Raw genomic sequence first — 18,154 nt, forward strand, 5'->3', positions numbered from 1 at the left:
AGTGGTATAAAAATATATATGTGGAAAGAAAAGGCATGACGCCAAGGGGGCACCCGGGTTTGAACCGGGGACCTCTCGATCTGCAGTCGAATGCTCTACCACTGAGCTATGCCCCCAGGTGCGAATGCCCAACGGAAATGACATACTTCACAGTGGTATAAAAATATATATGTGGAAAGAAAAGGCATGACGCCAAGGGGGCACCTGTGTTTGAACTGGGGACCTCTCGATCTGCAGTCGAATGCTCTACCACTGAGCTATGCCCCCAGGTGAGTATGCCCAACGGAAATGACATACTTCACAGTGGTATAAAAATATACGTGGAAAGAAAAGGCATGACGCCAAGGGGGCACCCGGGTTTGAACCGGGGACCTCTCGATCTGCAGTCGAATGCTCTACCACTGAGCTACGCCCCCAGGTGAGAATGCCCAACGGAAATGACATACTTCACAGTGGTATAAAAATATATGTGGAAAGAAAAGGCATGACGCCAAGGGGGCACCTAGGTTTGAACCGGGGACCTCTCGATCTGCAGTCGAATGCTCTACCACTGAGCTATGCCCCCAGGTGAGAATGCCCAACGGAAATGACATACTTCACAGTGGTATAAAAAATATATATGTGGAAAGAAAAGGCATGACGCCAAGGGGGCACCCGGGTTTGAACCGGGGACCTCTCGATCTGCAGTCGAATGCTCTACCACTGAGCTATGCCACCAGGTGAGAATGCCCAACGGAAATGACATACTTCACAGTGGTATAAAAATATATGTGGAAAGAAAAGGCATGACGCCAAGGGGGCACCCAGGTTTGAACCGGGGACCTCTCGATCTGCAGTCGAATGCTCTACCACTGAGCTATGCCCCCAGGTGAGAATGCCCAACGGAAATGACATACTTCACAGTGGTATAAAAAATATATATGTGGAAAGAAAAGGCATGACGCCAAGAGGGCACCCGGGTTTGAACCGGGGACCTCTCGATCTGCAGTCGAATGCTCTACCAGTGAGCTTCCCCCCCCCCCCCCCCCCCCTTTTTTTTTTTCTTTATTGCCTGTTTTACTTTACAGGTGGTCACACAGAAACAGGAATGGTAAAATCACACTTCGACCAAGCTTTGGTCCGAAGTGTTCACATTAAAATTTTTTCAAGTGACACAGTTCGTCCGACATTGGCAACCAGCGGGGAGGTTCTTCTTGTGCTCTATACACTTCAGCAATATGCCGTATATTTACAATGAAGTTTTCCCGGACATGACGCGTGTTCTGGTCCATGTGTCGGACAGCCATTGTAGTCTGCCAGATGCTGTGAAGACTAATTATCATAAACATGTCATATGGGACGTCGTCCTCATTGTCCACACACAGAAAACGAATTCCATAGCTCGTAATGGGCAGCTCTTTTTTCAATGTTCTTTGAAGGATGTCCCAATGAAAGACTGCGTCCCAGCAATGAATAAATACATGCTCTATTGTCTCAGGTGTTTTACAAAGTAAACAATTGGTTGTCCATGGCACATTGATTCCCTTATCCGGTAACCATTGCTTTACGGGGAGCGTACGGGAATGAAGTTTAAAAAGGAATGTTTTTGCCCCTGCTTTCACGTTCATCCTTTTGACCCTTTTTAAAACGTCCTGTCCAGGATCTCCATTGAACACAGATCTGTACAAGGGTGTTGGTAACAGGACATCACGGAGATCTTTGTACAGCTTGTTTCGTTTAACAGTGGAAAGATATTCGATAGAAAATCGGACTTTCAAAAATTCAAAAGATTGTATAACTTCTTTAAAAAAACCGGTCACATATCGGCCCATTTCATTGTCTGATGACACAACAAAATCCGGAATGCGCGAAGACAGCCTTACTTGTATCACAGTTCGCAGAAATTCATTTTTTTGATCTCGAAGGAACATAAAACGAGAGACAACTTGTCTTATAAATAAATGACATAAACCAACTCCTCCGTTGCAAACGAACTGGAATAAATTTGAACGACTTGTACGTTCCCATGGCGATTTCCACACAAACACAGCAAAAATCCTATGAAATTTCTGCATATTAACGCCCGACATACAGATGACTTGCATGACGTACCATATTTTGGATATCAGGAACATATTGCACACGGACGCAAGCGCGAAAATAGACAAATCCCGACCACCCCAAGCGTTTGCTTTTTGCTTGAGTGTTTCTGCTTCACCCTTCCAGTAGTCCGTGTTGTCACGATAGCTTTCCAAAGGTACACCGAGATACTTTAAGGGTTTACTTTCCCATTTTACGTTGAGGTATACCTCCGGTCTCATATCCCAATTACCGTACCAAAAGGCAGTTGTTTTGTCCCAATTAATTATGCTGCTCATCATGTCACAAAATTTATTTGCCATGTGAACAACCTCACATATATTCTGTCTATCTTAGTACCGCCACATCATCGGCGTAAGCGAAGCTTTATCTCCGCATTCTGTAACCAAAAGCCATGGACACTTGTGTTATTAATGATTGATAAACAAAAGGGTTCTAGGTAGATGGCGAATAACAATGCTGAGGCCGGACATCCTTGTCTGATAGAACTGAGTATTTCAATTTCCTCACTGAGCTGCCTAGGCGAATAACAATGCTGAGGCCGGACATCCTTGTCTGATAGAACTGAGTATTTCAATTTCCTCACTGAGCTGCCTAGGCGAATAACAATGCTGAGGCCGGACATCCTTGTCTGATAGAACTGAGTATTTCAATTTCCTCACTGAGCTGCCTAGGCGAATAACAATGCTGAGGCCGGACATCCTTGTCTGATAGAACTGAGTATTTCAATTTCCTCACTGAGCTGCCTATTGACTATCAGACGTGTTACAAACTGCGAGTATGCCATCTTAAGACCATCCAAGATTATGTCACCAACTTCCACATGCTTCAACACACTGAACAATACTTCATGTGAGACACGATCGAAAGCTTTTTGTAAATCTAGTTGCATCATTGATATTCGTTCTTCGAAGGCATCACAAATCTCTAGAACGCTTCTTACTACATGTATGTTTGTTGTAATGCTGCGACCTCTAATGCCGGTCGATTCCACGAAAGATAAAAAAAGGGTGTATATTTGATGTTTCCGATTTTCCTGATAATTTTGTATGTTGTGCACATATGACTGCAAAGCACGAAATCGCAGTTCGTTTTCAAATAAAAAAATTTTTTTCAACACAGCAAAATTCGAGAAGTGTCGCCGGTTGACGACGACCATTTTACGAAGAATGCGTTTTCGTAAATTCGCAATCATGCTGGCAGCTACTGAAGCTATATATTACAAATATCTTTCCTTTTGGCGGAAGAAGAAGTAAAGAGGACATAGCTCTGATCATTTCATGGAATTCTGAGTAAATTATGTATTTTTAAAAATTCACGAAAAACGCTGCGTTTTTGAAAATCAGTCAAATTTGGGACGCTATGGCTACTTATGTGAACATCTTAGCTTGCTCATATTTGCAGGATGAATAGGCCTTTATGTGAATAATGAACCTCTGCATTTGTATTTCTCTAATAATCTTCAAAGTAGTAAATTTTCATGCTCGAAACACCAAAAAGAGAAAAGTGCTCCTCGATTCAAAAATCTATAATAAAAAAACCCCAATCTCAATTTTGTTCAAAGGCCCCCAAAATGTTCTCAAAGGACTGCAGAATATTATGAAAAAACATGTTGCATCATTTTTATTAGAACAAAATCAGAAAATGTCAAATATTGTGTTTCCAGAGCGTGGTGGCTACTGCGTAAAGGACATCTCTAGTAACAAGAAAATACAGTAACACGTCTTTTTTCTTCTCTGAGCTTCGCTAAACAACAGTAATGATCTATTGTCGGAAAGTGGGAACTGTTTTGTAAAGAAAAAAAGATCGTTCCAATTAAATGCATTTGCGACACCACTTATATTCCTCGGCGACGGGCAGCACGGACATTTTCATTCCTCTGGATAATTTTTTTTTAGTAAATGCGCTTATATAAAAGCAACGAAGCTAAACGCGAAATTTGTGTAGCTGAGTCGATCATGCATTGTAAGAATGTGAGAAATCGCAAATGGCGGCAGTGGTGAACGGCGAGTACGCAGTGCAACCTAAGCACAACAGCCATACATTGTTTGCCAGGCTTTGTCGCTCTGCACGAGAAAAAGCTGGGGTGTCGATTGCGTTGGTTACACGATACATTTTTCACCGCTCGTCGCTCTCCCGCCCGGCCTCTGGATCCGCACCATGCGGATCGTGTGGCGGATCGAGTGGCCCGCGCTACACGCCTTCGTGTAAACGGAGTAGCATGCGTTAGGCGGACAGGTGCAAAGGGCGGCGCGATAGACGCCCGCCTGAGCAGACGACAGCAACGAACACGGTTGTGCCAGTCAGCCAGACACCACGTGAGATATAAATTAAGCATCCAAATTGTGCTTCACTTTGATGCGATCACTGTCCTACGCTCTGAAGGTGGCTATGGGTAGGCGTTATAGCCATGACCGATATTTTGCACGGACTGCCTCATGGTGCACAAAAAGAAAATTCCGCTGCAGCGGAATTTTCGTTATGTAGAAGATATCGGGTCGAGTCTCTTTTGCGGAGGGTCATGAAGTAGGATCCGCGCTCAATTCAAGAGGGAGACCAGATCTGCCAGCACTGCTTCAAGAGGTACAAGGAGATGCAAAACAAAGCAGATGCAATGCAAACAAAACGTGTTTTGTCCGTGGCCAGAACTGCTGCCACCAATCTTCACGTAATCGATTCTTTTTAAACTCTGTTTTGATCACATAAGGTTTGACAACGTACACATTTGGGCCAACAAAAACCACACCTCTTGGCGACCGCTCTCCAGAAATTCATTTCCATTCATGAAGAGACCTTGGCTTTTATACCAATCTCTCAATTCTGGCACAGCACATCATCATAAGAGACGCATGGAGGGAATGCGTTCTTTAGCACTCAAGATATGAATTATACTCAACTAAAATAGATGAAAGAAAAGAAGGCTACAACTGAAAGTGCCTACTGTGGACTGAGGGATGTCTAACACTGGCGTGAAGTCGCAAACCACGCGAATGCATTTAATTGGAACGGTCTTTTTCTTTACAAAACAGTTCCCAATTTCCGACCATAGATCATTACTGTTGTTCAGCGAAGCTCAGAGAAGAAAAAAGACGTGTTACTGTATTTTCTTGATACTAGAGATGTCCTTTACGCAGTAGCGACCATGCTCTGGAAACACAATGTCTGACATTTTCTGCCTTTGTTCTAATAAAAATGATGCAACATGTTTTTTTTTTTCATAATATGATTCTGCAGTTCTTTGAGAACATTTTGGGGGACGTTGAACAAAATTGAGATTGGGTTTTTTTTATTATAGATTTTTGAATCGAGGAGCACTTTTCTCTTTTTAGTGTTTCGAGCATGAAAATTTACTACTTTGAAAATTATTAGAGAAATACAAATGCAAAGGTTCATTATTCACATAAAGGCCTATTGATACTGCAAATATGAACAAGATAAGATGTTCACAGAAGTAGCCATAGCGTCCCAAATTTGACTGATTTTCAAAAACGCAGCGTTTTTCGTGAATTTTTAAAAATACATAATTTGCTCAGAATTTCATGAAATGACAAGACCTATTTTCTCTTCTACTTCGGCCAAAAAGAAAGATATTTGTAATATATAGCTTCAGTGGCTGCCAGCATGATTGCGAATTTACGAAAACGCACTCTTCGTAAAATGGTTGTCGTCAACCGGCGACACTTGTCGAATTTTCCTGTGTTGAAAAAAAATTTTATTTGAAAACGAACTGCGATTTCGTGCTGTGCAGTCATATGTGCACAACATACAAAATTATCAGGAAAATCGGAAACATCAAATATACAGCGTTTTTTTATCTTTCGTGGAATCGACCTGCCACATGTCTGGTGTGTTCCTACAATCTTTTCGATGGCATTCTGCATTCTCCTGGTTAAAAGCTTCATGAATATTTTGTAATCAGTGTTCAAAAGGCTTATAGGTCGATATGATACTGCAGATTGTAGTTTGGTGCTATCATCTGTTTTCGGAATAAAGACAGTATGCGCCCGCGTGAAAGAGCGCGGTAGTTTCTTCTTTTCATATGCTTCTACCATAACCTCGTGCAGCGCATTTGCTACGTCTTCTTTAAACGTTTTATAAAACTCAGCTCCGATTCCATCTGGGCCGGGCGTCTTCCCCGTGCTTAGGTCCTCGATAGCTCTTTTTTATTTCCTGCATGCTGATAGGAGCCCCTAATCTTTCTTGTGTATCTGCGTCAAGCTTGGGCATGATAGGGAGAAAGAGGTCAGTAAAGCCTCTGGCCATCGGTATACGCTTTCCGAGCAGATCGCGATAATGTTCCACAAACGCTTCCATTATCTGAGCTTTTTCATTTGTCAGCCTATCTTTGTGCATTATTCCCTTTACTTCTTTTCTTTGTGCATATTTCTTTTCGTCCCCCAGAGCTCTTTCTGTGGGTGTCTCGCCCATCCAAAGCTTTTCACTTCTAGTTCTTATTATAGCACCTTTATACTTCTGTCTGTCTAAGATTTCCAGTTTGTTTTTATGAAAAAATCCGTAAAACAGGGGGTGGATGCTCGAGCCAACGTTTCGACAAGTGGACTTGTCTTCTTCAAGGCTGGAACTGATTTCCTTAGCTATCGTGTGTATATGCTTCGTGCCCTCTCCAAAAGAGGGGAGAAGGGGTGGGGGGGGAGAGGCCACCGCGACGATTGGGTGAGTCATAGGGACGGAGAAAAAAAAAAAAAAAAAAGGGGGGGGGGGGGGACGGGAGGGTGTACGTTTGTTAAAACCTACTATTGTTAAAATGCCACGTGCTTCCATTGACAATCATTCAGTGAAACGTACACCCTCCCGTCCCCCCCACCCTTTTTTTTTTTTTCTCCGTCCCTATGACTCACCCAATCGTCGCGGTGGCCTCTCCCCCCCCACCCCTTCTCCCCTCTTTTGGAGAGGGCACGAAGCATATACACACGATAGCTAAGGAAATCAGTTCCAGCCTTGAAGAAGACAAGTCCACTTGTCGAAACGTTGGCTCGAGCATCCACCCCCTGTTTTACGGATTTTTTCATCGCAGCTTCCATCTTCCACTTCCTGCCGTTTTTCAGTTTGTTTTTAGTATTTCTAATTTCTTCGGTAAACAAGCCAGGTTTCATACTTTCTTCCTGCAAGAGAGCTTGTAGTTGCCTTTGTAGGCTCCTTTCCTCCTGCTTCCTCTCAAAATTATTTTTAGTAGTTTGTTCTATCGCTTTCATTTTGACATCTTGTTTGAACGTTTCCCACTTCGCTTCACAGTCGTCTTTTCGATTATCATATAGCTTTGTAGGGGCTTCGGTTACATCTCTGCCAAAAATTTCATCATTCAAGACATTATTGTTTAATTTCTACAGGTACCAGTTAAATTTAGGTATCCTCTCCCTAGCACCAAGTGTAAAGCTAATCATACAGTGATCGCTGAAAGACACCGGTGTAACAATATAATCATCACAGCACATAACAAGGTCCAGCGGGATGTACGCTCTATCTAACCGTGCGTGGCTTAGACCCTGAAAGTGCGTAAACTGAACTCTACCATTATACATGCATAGGCCAACATCTTCCAATCCCTTCTCTGCAATCAATTCATTCAAAAACACCGCGCTTTGATCACATAATTGGACCAGCTTGGCACGGTCTTCTTTCGCGCACACGCAGATAAATCACCAACAAGTATTACATATTTGTCACATTCGAGTAAATTTCTTATTTCTTGAAAGAAAACTTTCCTTTCACTGTCTCGGTTCGGAGCATACACACATATCACGCGCCATTCAATTTCAAGAAAGAAAAATCACACACTACAGAACGTCCGTTATCACTGCTTACTACACTTCTTTCAACAGCGCCCATCGATTTTCTGATCAAAAGAGCACACCCTCCTGATAAGCCATTGGCGTGGGACACACAAACGTTATACATTGAGCGAAAGGTAAATACCATGCGATCGGTATCCTCCTCGGTCGCTAATTTGGTTTCCTGCACAGCAATCACGCCGAATTCATGCTCCGAAAACAATCTACTCAATTGGTACTGCCGCCTTCTATAGAAGCTAACCCGCGTACATTTATACTGGCAAACCGTACTGCTCGCTCAAGTCTCACTGCCATTTCTATAGTAGAAGTAAGTGCTCACCAAACAGTCTGCGCTGAATAACGCCTACTCAGTCATCAAGCACACCTTCTGGGCAGGGGGGCGCGCACCTAGTGCGTCGTCAAGGGGGCGGTTTGGCCGCCCTCTTCTCCCCTTCTACGACGTTTGGCTTGACCATCAACCGCTGCCTCCGAAAGACAGCCGCTTTCGCTGGCGGTTCTTGACTGCTTGCATCATTTGGTTCTGATGGGACTGCGTCTCGTGGTCTTTTCCCTCCCGTCCCATGTTCTTCGGCGACGTGCCACTCCATGGCACAACCGTCGGAAGGTTCCTGGACAGTCTGAGTAACTACTCCTTTGATACATGTGCCTCCTTTGCGCTCGTCGGTGATTCTGCGGCAGACTGCACACCCGCACTGTCAGCTGATTGTGCCGTTTCTTTCACTTCCGTCATGCCTCCTGTACTTGGTGTTTCTCCTGCAGAAGTCACCTTGGATTTCACCGGTGATTCTGCAATAGGTTGCACCACCCCTGCACTGTCAGTTGACTTTGCCGCTTCTTTCTTCAACTGCGTCATGCCTGCCGTACTTAGGCTTTTCCCTACAGAATCAGCCTTTGATTTCACCGATTCTTCGGCTTCGGCCTCAACCATAGTGAGCTCGAATTTATCCGTGCTCCCGGTGTTCAAGGTAGCTGCCGCATACGTCCTCGTGCAGCTCGCTGGGGCATGTCCAAAGCGCTTGCACGTGTCGCACCGCGGAACTCGACAGTCCTTTCTAATGTGGCCAATCTGCTGGCAGCGCAAACATCTCGGCGCTCTTTCGGGTGCCACAATAAGTGCGAGCTCCCCTCCAACTCGTAACTGGTGGGGTATATCGTCCAGCGTAACGTTAGCCTTGATGTGATAAGGGTTCTGCCCAGAGGACCGGAGCCAGCCAGAGTCCCGGGGAGATGTCGAGGAGAGGAGCCCGGAGCTGTTAACCAGTAACGTTTATTACATTATTTACAGGTAGCGTGTTGCTACATGATGGGGTTAGCATCATGGAAGCTCTCGAGCTTCTGGGAGCTTCTCGGAGCTTGTGAGAGCTTGAGAGAACTTGTGAGAGCTTGTCGGGAGCGCATCGGCGCTCGCATTTTATGTCCGGGCCTTCCCAGGGTTCCCTGTAGGAAAAAACAATGGAGGCCAGGACAGTCCAATGAAAATTTCCATCTTCACCTCCGCCCCCAAAAGGGGAAGGTGAAACGCCGCCTCCTTCCCAACCCACGAAAGGAGAAAGAGGCACGTCCAGTTCGTCCCATGGCGAGGGAAAAACACTGCCCACCGCGCACAACACGGCACAGCACGAAGACGTTGAGTCTTACGTGGAAGTCAATTTCGTAGTCTGTTGCAGTGATGGGTATGCGGCGCCAGGCAGACCACGAATTGTGGAAACAGCGGCACCAAGGCGCCACGGAGAACGTGGGAAATGCATCCGCAGACGGTTCCCAGACGCTGGGCCCTTTGTCCGGGGCACCTTGACGACAAAGCAAGCCGCCTCGACGGTCAACAACTCTTCCTAATCTGTCAGTCGGTCAGGCGTGCCCAAAGGGTTTTACGAGGGGCGCAGACAACCTGAGATAATTAGACGAACGACTTTCGTGTTGTCGCCGCTCTTGGTGCATCTCTGGAACCGCTGACCCGGAAGAAATCAGGGTAGTCTTAGCCGCAACGTCTCATGCGTCAAAGCGGCGCCAAGCCAGGCAGGCCGATCATAACAGCCTTGAGCCGGAGCGTCACGGTTCTTGTCATGGTATTCTGCTGCGTGTAGCCATCAATTCGCCATTTATCCATTCCTACGTCAACGACCGTCCCGTAAGGGATCAGCGCATTTCGGACGTCTTCTCGCACGTGGTAGAGCAACCAATGCAGTTTCAGACGGACGTCGCGGTGGCTTGGGTCGATTACCATGCATTTGAGGCCTTTCACAGTCAATTGCGGCTCAGCTAAAAGTTTCTTCACACCTTCAGCGCTTTTACAGGTCACCGCCCACACGTGATTCATTTGGTACGCGCCAAGCGCAAGAACCTCGGTGGGCGGGACACGTCGAAAAAGGGGCTCACGAAAATATTCCGCATGATAAGGCATTCCTTTTACATCTGCGTGCAGAAAAACAGTGTTCTGAACCACATACCCATTTGGCAGAGGGGGCAAAATGACGGCATAATCCTGTGGCATTTCAATCCTGGAACCGCGGCTAAGCTGGGCCGCTGCCCCAACGGAGCTCATGATACACACGTCCTAACGCTTTCGCAACCGGAAGTGGAATCCACTGAGCTATGACCCCAGGTGAGAATGCCCTATGGAAATGACATACATTACAGCGGTATAAAAATATATGTGGAAAGAAAAGTATGACGCCAAGGGGGCACCCGGGTTTGAACCGGGGACCTCTCGATCTGCAGTCGAATGCTCTACCACTGAGCTATGCCCCCAGGTGAGAATGCCCTACGGAAATGACATACTTTACGGCGGTATAAAAATATATGTCGAAACAAAAGGTATGCCGACAAGGGGGCACCCGGGTTTGAACCGTGGACCTCTCGATCTGCAGTCGAGTGCTCTACCACTGAGCTATGCCCCCAGGTGAGAATGCCCTACGGAAATGACATACTTTACTGCGGTATAAAAATATATGTCGAAACAAAAGGTATGACGTAAAGGGTGCACTCGGATTTGAACCGGGGGACCTCTCGATCTGCAGTCGAATGCTCTACCACTGAGCTATGCCCTTTTTTTTTCTTTATTGCGAAGTTGCAATACAAAACCATGATACAAATGATAAAACAAACATTAACCAATCTTGGCCAATGCTTGACATTAAAAAGGTTTATGGCATATCAAACTATCTAGGAGATGATACCACTTTGGTTTATCCGTCATGACTTAAGGCTTTCACGTATATAAACAATGCTCTCATTGAAGTACTCTCTCGGTGACAATATACCGATGTCTTCATGGAGCACTGCCATACGAGTCTTCCATATGCTATGTAACATCATCACCATGAACATATCATACGGCACACCATCGTCACAGATCCTTGGCAGAAAGCGTATGCCGTATGGTGTTACTGGTAAGTCCTTTTTCAAGGTGCGTTGTAGCACGTCCCACAGAAATAGCGCATCAGAACAATCCAGAAATATATGTTCGATCGTCTCAGGCTTTCTGCATCTGAGACAATCGATTGTCCACGGCACAAAAATCCCTCTTTCTTTTAGCCAAGGTTTCACAGGCAATGTCGCACTGTGTAGCTGAAAGAAAAAGGTTTTACATGACGCATGTATTGGCATTCTCTTAACTCGTTTCAACACGTTTGCACTGCAGCTTTTATTGTACATGGATCGGTATACTGGCATCGGTAAAGTGACGTCAATGACGTCTTTGTACAATTTTTTCCTTGTAACACTACTAAGATAGTCCAATGAAAAACGCGCTTGCAAAAACCGCAAAGACCATACCACTTCACGCAGGAATCCTGTTATTCTCAAACCCTTTCTATAATCTGATGAGATAATAAATTCTGGGAGAGCATCACTTAATCTTAGTTGAATAACTGTGCGCAGGAAGTTGTTTCTTTGATCCCGCAAGAACAAAAATCGTGACACTACCTGTTTCAAAAATAAATGTGCTAATCCGAGACCACCTGCCTTCAGTGGTAGAAATAAATTAGTACGGCTCATTCGCTCCCAAGCTGAACCCCATGTGTACATAGCGAAAACTCTGTGTAGCTTCTGGATACTCATTCTTGATATACATAAAAACTGCAGTACATACCATATTTTCGCGACCAGAAAGATATTGCACACTGTCGCTCGTGCGAATATAGACATGTTGCGGCCTCCGAATTTAGCCGTTTCTTTTCCTTCACCTAATCGATTTCCTGTGGCCAATATTCTTTTGTGTCATTGTAATGTTTTAATGGTACGCCAAGGTATTTCATCGGTGCCGTGGTCCATGTCATGCTTTCGAAAAGCATTGGAGTAGCTTCCCAGCTTCCATGCCATAAACCCAGCGATTTGCTCCAGTTTACAGCACTGCCGGTCATGCTACAAAACTTTGCAGTCACTTCAACCACCTCGCTTACGCTTTGCTTATCTTTACAGAATATGACAACGTCATCCGCGTACGCTAGTAATTTTATTTCGCTGGTATCAAGACTAAATCCTTTGATGTCATTATTATGCATCACAATTAAGCAAAATGGTTCTAGGAATATTGCAAATACTAGTGGGGAAAGAGCACATCCTTGTTTTACAACCGTCCTGATGTTAATGCTGTGAGTCAACATTTTGTTAACTACAATTTGCGTCGATGCGTTGCGGTAGCCCATCTTTACCCCTTCCAATAATATGGAACCTACATTGGCGCGTTCCATGACAAGGAGAAGAATTTCATGCGACACCTTATCGAAAGCCTTCTCCAAGTCTACACTCTAAGAAAAAAGAGAGTCAAAAGCGGGTCATGGAACCATGACTCTCTTCGGGTGTCCATCTGACCCCTTTTGGAAGGTACAGGCAGAGAAAAAGAGTTAGCATTTCGAAAGGAGTCACTGGACCCTCCTGAAGCGCGTTTCGATTGGCTTCGGTATACGGAAGAGCCGCCGTATACGCCATACATATCGCGCGCTTGCCCTTTGGCGCCGTTGTGGCGCCTTGCTCGCCGACGCACACGGGGTTGGCGCCGGGGTGGCGCCGCTCTCCTCTCTCAGTCGTCTCAATCTCTCAGTCTCCTCGTCTATTGGAATGCGTTGCGTGGTTGCGTTGGTTGCGCGTCTTCGGTGGTGTTGACGCCGGCTCCGTGCACGAAGTGACGCTTGGAGGGCGGAATATTCATGGAGCTGCGGACACCGACAACGGGCGCCAGTTAACGGTGAGTGTACTGCTTTCGTAGGTACTAATTATACAGCTTTAGCTGGGCGTCCGTAGCAGCCTTGCTGAAGTTATCTGCCAGCCATTTCCAACAGCAGCCTGCGCCCGCGGGGCTGTTGCGGATGCCCAACTAAAGCTATCAGTTAACGAGTTGCCACCGTTATGCGCGTTGCTGTACAAGCTCCCATAAAGTGAGCAATGCAAACAATTATCGAGGGTCATTTCTTGCTGATCGCACGTCGTGTCTGCACTACTGAAGGTGCAAGATGTCGTTTTGAGATGCACTTTAGTCTACTTCATAATAACATTTCCATCGACCTTGCGTGTGCAGCGTGCTTCCGCGCGTGGGAACGTGAAAAAAAAAAAAAAAAAAGAAGCCTGTGCACAGAACGCTCAGACGCACTATATACTATAATGGTTTTTGTTGGCTTAAAGACGGCAGTTTGAGGTGCAGATATAGTGCGGTGGGTTCCAGAACGTACGCGGTAGTCATTCAAGTTGGACACGCCTCGACGGTAAAGTGAAAAAGCGCTAGACTTTCGACGGCGCGCGTTGTTGCGGCCGCCGCCGTGCACTCTTTTCCCTCGTTTCTCTTTACTGTTTTCGTGGTTTGCATACACTGCGATGACGTTGGGCGTTATAACAGAATCGAGTGAGTGTACGTGATTGTGGGAGTTATGTGCGCTAATTCTAGCATATGACATGTCTGATCTCGACGTAGACGGCGTACGCACGCGCTGGGTGTCGATCGGGCCCTCGTAATCGCATCTGTTTATCTGAGTATTTAAGGATGGGTTACGTTTGTAAAACATGCGGTCAATAACCGCTCACGGCACGTCCCTGACTGCGGGAGGATGTACTTTGTTGTTTTGTTGTTAGCCTTCATTATGTCTGTGTGAACCACTTATTGTGTATACTAGGTTTTGCAAACCTTTGCATGCAATTTCATTTTCTCATCATAATATCACGTTCTGCTTTTCAGATACCGTTTTTCATGGTGCTCACGCTGGACAGGAGCGACAACCTAGCAAGCTACAAGTCTGATGCCTCAAGCCGTCACCACTTTTTGATTTATTCTTAATCATAAGGAATAAATATGGAAACATGACGGCGATTTCTGCTGTTTATTTAGCACCATATGACACTGTGCACATCACAGTCACACATTTTAGTTGGCTAGACTTATAGAAGCATCTAAATGAGGAATACCCAAACTTCTTAATTGGAAATCACAGACAATCTTTTTGCGCTTTCTATATAACTTTGCTGGAAAATATGTGTCGTACAAAGAGGGTTCAACTTAAATTGAGGACGACGCAGCGAGCGATGGAAAGGAAAATGATAGGTGTAACTTTAAGAGACAGGAAGAGAGCAGAGTGGGTCAGGGAACAAACGGGGGTTAAGGACATCATAGTTGAAATCAAGAAGAAGAAATGGATATGGGCCGGGCACGTAGCACGTCGGCAGGATAACCGGTGGTCATTAACTGACTGGATTCCAAGAGATGGCAAACGCGTGAGGGGGAGACAGAAAATTAGGTGGGTAGGTGAGATTAAGAAGTTTGCAGGTATAACGTGGCAGCAGAAAGCACAGGACCGGGTTGATTGGCGGAACATGGGAGAGGCCTTTGGCCTGCAGTGGGCGTTGAGAGGCTGATGATGATGATGATGATGTGTCGTTTTGACGAGTTTTATTAAAATAATGCTAAAACTGAACCATTCTTTTTTTTTTTCAGTCGCTGGGCAGAACGGCAAGTATTATTGGACTTGCTTAAAATGAATACTCCACTATTTTCAACAGTAGCCGCGCAAAAGTAGAGCAAGGGTCAAATGAGTAGCTTAAAATACTTGTGGAGTCGCTTGACGCTTCGGTGTGGGTCACTTGACCCCCGTAGGAGTGTTACCGGCAAGAGTCGTCTGACTTCCTATAAGTGGTAACGTGATCCTTCGGATGAGAGTCTTTCCACTCTGCCTAGAGGGTCAGGGGACTCTCCTAAAGCGAGCCGACCCTGACCCACCAAGAGAGTCACCGTGACTATTTAAAGAGAGCCCTATACGTGGCAAGTCAGAACTCTCCGAAAAGAGTCACGCATAATCTTTTTTTTCTTAGAGTGATATGAGGATTATGTTCAATAGTTCAATGTCATAATAACAGCTAGGTTCGTAATTTCTACAATCTTGTCTCATTAAGTGCTGGTGCAGTGTTAATGCCTTAAGACATGGACTGACTTTTGTGTGCATTGTCATGTGTCATTCCTGTGGGCAGTGTTTTAGTGCTTCATAAACTGACTTTCTTTCGAGGAGGGAATGGTTGTTGTGTTGCGATTGTATTCACCAGTTTCGGTTTCACAATTGTTCGTGATGTGTATTCACGAGTTTCGGTTTGCCAATTGTTCTGTGGATGGATGCTATGAGCGTCCCCTTTATAACGGGGCGGTGACATGTCTGCCACCAGGCTCGAAGAAAAAAAAAAGCCTTCCTTGTTTCATGTTGGCTTAATACCTTATCTACATTGATTAAATCTATGTTACTATACCAAAAAAAAAAATAAATTCACGGTCCATCTCTCTGCCTCTTAAGGCAGAATGACCTTATTTTTCCCCATTATTTATTTTTGTACTTTATCTCTACTTTTCTGCCACCAATACTCTAACCGTCTCTTACTTATTTCTATCGCGGACGTGTTCAGCTTTCAATTGTCGTCCCTAAAACCCAAGGCTTCCTGTAGACTCGTGCCCACACGTATACCTGGGCAGGGTTGCCAATGGTGGCTACTTTTCGCCAAATTGGCGAATTTGAGAGGCCCGTGGCGACCTAAAATCATGAATGGCGACATGGCGAATTTTTGGCGATTTTCAGCTTAGGTCTCCACTGAGTTATGCATCCTAAGCTCAGTGCCTTCCCAACGAATGAGCGGCACTATTCTCTGTATTTTTCTGGGTTTTGAGGTGCACATTGCGCGCCGTTCTGTATGTCCGTCCTGTAACTCGTGTGTATCTCCTCAATTCATCTAGACGCTTCTAACTCAATTCATCTAGATTCATCTAGATGCTTCAGAGCTTCGCTAAAGTTTCGCTTCTGAAGGGGCTAGATGACGGGTTGGTCGTGTGTTCCGGCCATTTGTTCCGCCAAAGCTCAAACTATTCTGAATAGCTTGGCGACCTATTCACCGCTGCAGTATCCCCTAATCGAGCTCGTATAGCGAAGATGGGCGGATACGCGGGTGTTCGTTTATTATTTTATTTAATTATTTATTCAGGCATTTTCTACTGTTCTCGGTGGATGTGTGCAATGAAAACAATTGCTATATAACATTTTACAATGTCTACCTGTTCAATTATGACGCACTGGATTGACGCGGGTAGATATAAGTGATTATATATGAAAGGGACAGTGGCGTCCGGTATCATATTAGTTCACACTGAAAGGCATAAGACTCACTAATGAACGATACCTGTAAGAATTCTATCTTACTACTTTCAATAAACCTGTTAATCCTTTTTTTCATATGAGGGGATGTAAAGCTGTCTACAAACAACGCCTTCGCGGATTTCGCCTAAGGTTTACCACACTTTTACCTTTGAAACGAGCGGACAGGGATGGAAGGATATCATGAGCGTTTTTTCCTTTCATACTTGCGCCTCCGCGCACATCTTGCGGCTAGTCGGAGAACCAGGTGCACCAAGCACTCCCATGGTGAAGGGGCGATGCGCCTGGCATTGAGAAATGTCAATATACTTTAAGGGCTTTGAATGGCACAGGATATGCCGCACATATCTAGAATGGCGACTTTTTTGGCGAAATTCGTAAAAAAATGGCGACTTTTGGCGACTTTCTGCTCGTCGTTTGGCGACATTTACTCGAAAGTCAGTGGCAACCCTGTACCTGGGTGAATATCGCCACATTCAATCAGTACATGTTCCATCGCTTCCTTGGTTCCCCCGCAGCATGTACATTGTTCTTCTTCGTTACTGAATCTCGCTTTATAACTACGCGTTCTAAGGCAGCCCGACCTTGCTTCAAACAGTAAAGCGCTTCCCCTTGAATTATAATCAAACCTCTCCCTCCTTATTTCGTTTTTTCCCTTTCGGTAGTTACACAGAGCCGGCTTCTTTTCCATCGCTGTCATCCAATAAGTGCTCTCCGCCTCTCTGGCCTTCCGCTTAATGCTCCTTGTTGCCATATCGCCCGCACTGCTAGCCGTACATTCACTGGTGAGCCTCCTAGTTCTTTTTCTCCACTGCGTGTCAACGCTTTTTCTATATAAATACCTGAAAACCTTCTCTGCCCATCTACTCTTCTTCATTTTCCTCAACCTCTCTAGGAATCTCATTTTGCTCTGAGCATCCCTCACTTCAAAGCCTGTCCATCCCATATCACCCTTTACAGCCTCATTTGTCGTCTTCCCGTGAGCGCCCAACGCGAGGCGGCCCACCGTCCTTTGATTTACATCCATTCCTGATTGTACCTCTGACTTCATGCACACCACTGAGTTCCCAAATGTAAGCCCCGGGACCATCACACCCTTCCACAGCCCTCGAAGCACCTCGTACCTATTGTATCCCCATAAATCTCTGTGCTTCATAATTGCAGCATTCATCTTTCCCTTTGCTACCGATGCTTTCTCTTGTACCTCCATATATCTATCCCCCTCATTTACCCATACTCCGAGGTACTTGTACTCGCTTACCCTCGGTATTTTTTGGCCCTGTATTAAGACCGCATGGTCTTCGTGATCATTGAATACCATCAATCCACATTTTGTTGCACTAAATCGTAGTCCTAGAGCCTCACATTCCCTTCCGCATATATCTGCCAGTCGCTGTGTATCATCTTGACTGTCCGCAAATAAGACAATATCATCAGCATAAAATAGACCTGGAAGCTTCTGCTCAACCATCGTGCCGACCTGTTTGTGTGACAAATTAAATCCAATGTTGCTACCTTCTAGCGCTTTTTCCATCCTCACCATGTACAGCATGAATAGCAGCGGGGACAAAATACATCCCTGTCTCAGCCCCTTGCTCATTTCAACGCTGTCCTTGCTACTTATGCCTTCCCATTCTATACAAACTGTATTTT

General features: G+C 45.3%; 9 non-coding genes across 9 annotated transcripts; all 9 read right to left on the minus strand.

Moving 5' to 3' along the window:
- Positions 1–44: 44 nt before the first annotated feature.
- Trnac-gca (transfer RNA cysteine (anticodon GCA)) lies at positions 45–116 on the minus strand. The gene has a single exon. It is a non-coding gene; the product is annotated as a tRNA-Cys (tRNA).
- A 79-nt stretch (positions 117–195) lies between these two features.
- Positions 196–267, minus strand: Trnac-gca (transfer RNA cysteine (anticodon GCA)). The gene has a single exon. It is a non-coding gene; the product is annotated as a tRNA-Cys (tRNA).
- A 77-nt stretch (positions 268–344) lies between these two features.
- Positions 345–416, minus strand: Trnac-gca (transfer RNA cysteine (anticodon GCA)). The gene has a single exon. It is a non-coding gene; the product is annotated as a tRNA-Cys (tRNA).
- A 77-nt stretch (positions 417–493) lies between these two features.
- Positions 494–565, minus strand: Trnac-gca (transfer RNA cysteine (anticodon GCA)). Its single transcript has one exon. It is a non-coding gene; the product is annotated as a tRNA-Cys (tRNA).
- Positions 566–645: 80 nt separating this feature from the next.
- On the minus strand, positions 646–717 carry Trnac-gca (transfer RNA cysteine (anticodon GCA)). Its single transcript has one exon. It is a non-coding gene; the product is annotated as a tRNA-Cys (tRNA).
- A 77-nt stretch (positions 718–794) lies between these two features.
- Positions 795–866, minus strand: Trnac-gca (transfer RNA cysteine (anticodon GCA)). The gene has a single exon. It is a non-coding gene; the product is annotated as a tRNA-Cys (tRNA).
- Positions 867–946: 80 nt separating this feature from the next.
- On the minus strand, positions 947–1,018 carry Trnac-gca (transfer RNA cysteine (anticodon GCA)). The gene has a single exon. It is a non-coding gene; the product is annotated as a tRNA-Cys (tRNA).
- Positions 1,019–10,565: 9,547 nt separating this feature from the next.
- Trnac-gca (transfer RNA cysteine (anticodon GCA)) lies at positions 10,566–10,637 on the minus strand. The gene has a single exon. It is a non-coding gene; the product is annotated as a tRNA-Cys (tRNA).
- A 77-nt stretch (positions 10,638–10,714) lies between these two features.
- Trnac-gca (transfer RNA cysteine (anticodon GCA)) lies at positions 10,715–10,786 on the minus strand. Its single transcript has one exon. It is a non-coding gene; the product is annotated as a tRNA-Cys (tRNA).
- Positions 10,787–18,154: the final 7,368 nt, after the last annotated feature.

The sequence above is a fragment of the Rhipicephalus sanguineus genome, chromosome 1 (assembly GCF_013339695.2).
Source record: "Rhipicephalus sanguineus isolate Rsan-2018 chromosome 1, BIME_Rsan_1.4, whole genome shotgun sequence".
In the NCBI taxonomy this organism is placed as follows: Eukaryota; Metazoa; Arthropoda; class Arachnida; order Ixodida; family Ixodidae; genus Rhipicephalus; species Rhipicephalus sanguineus.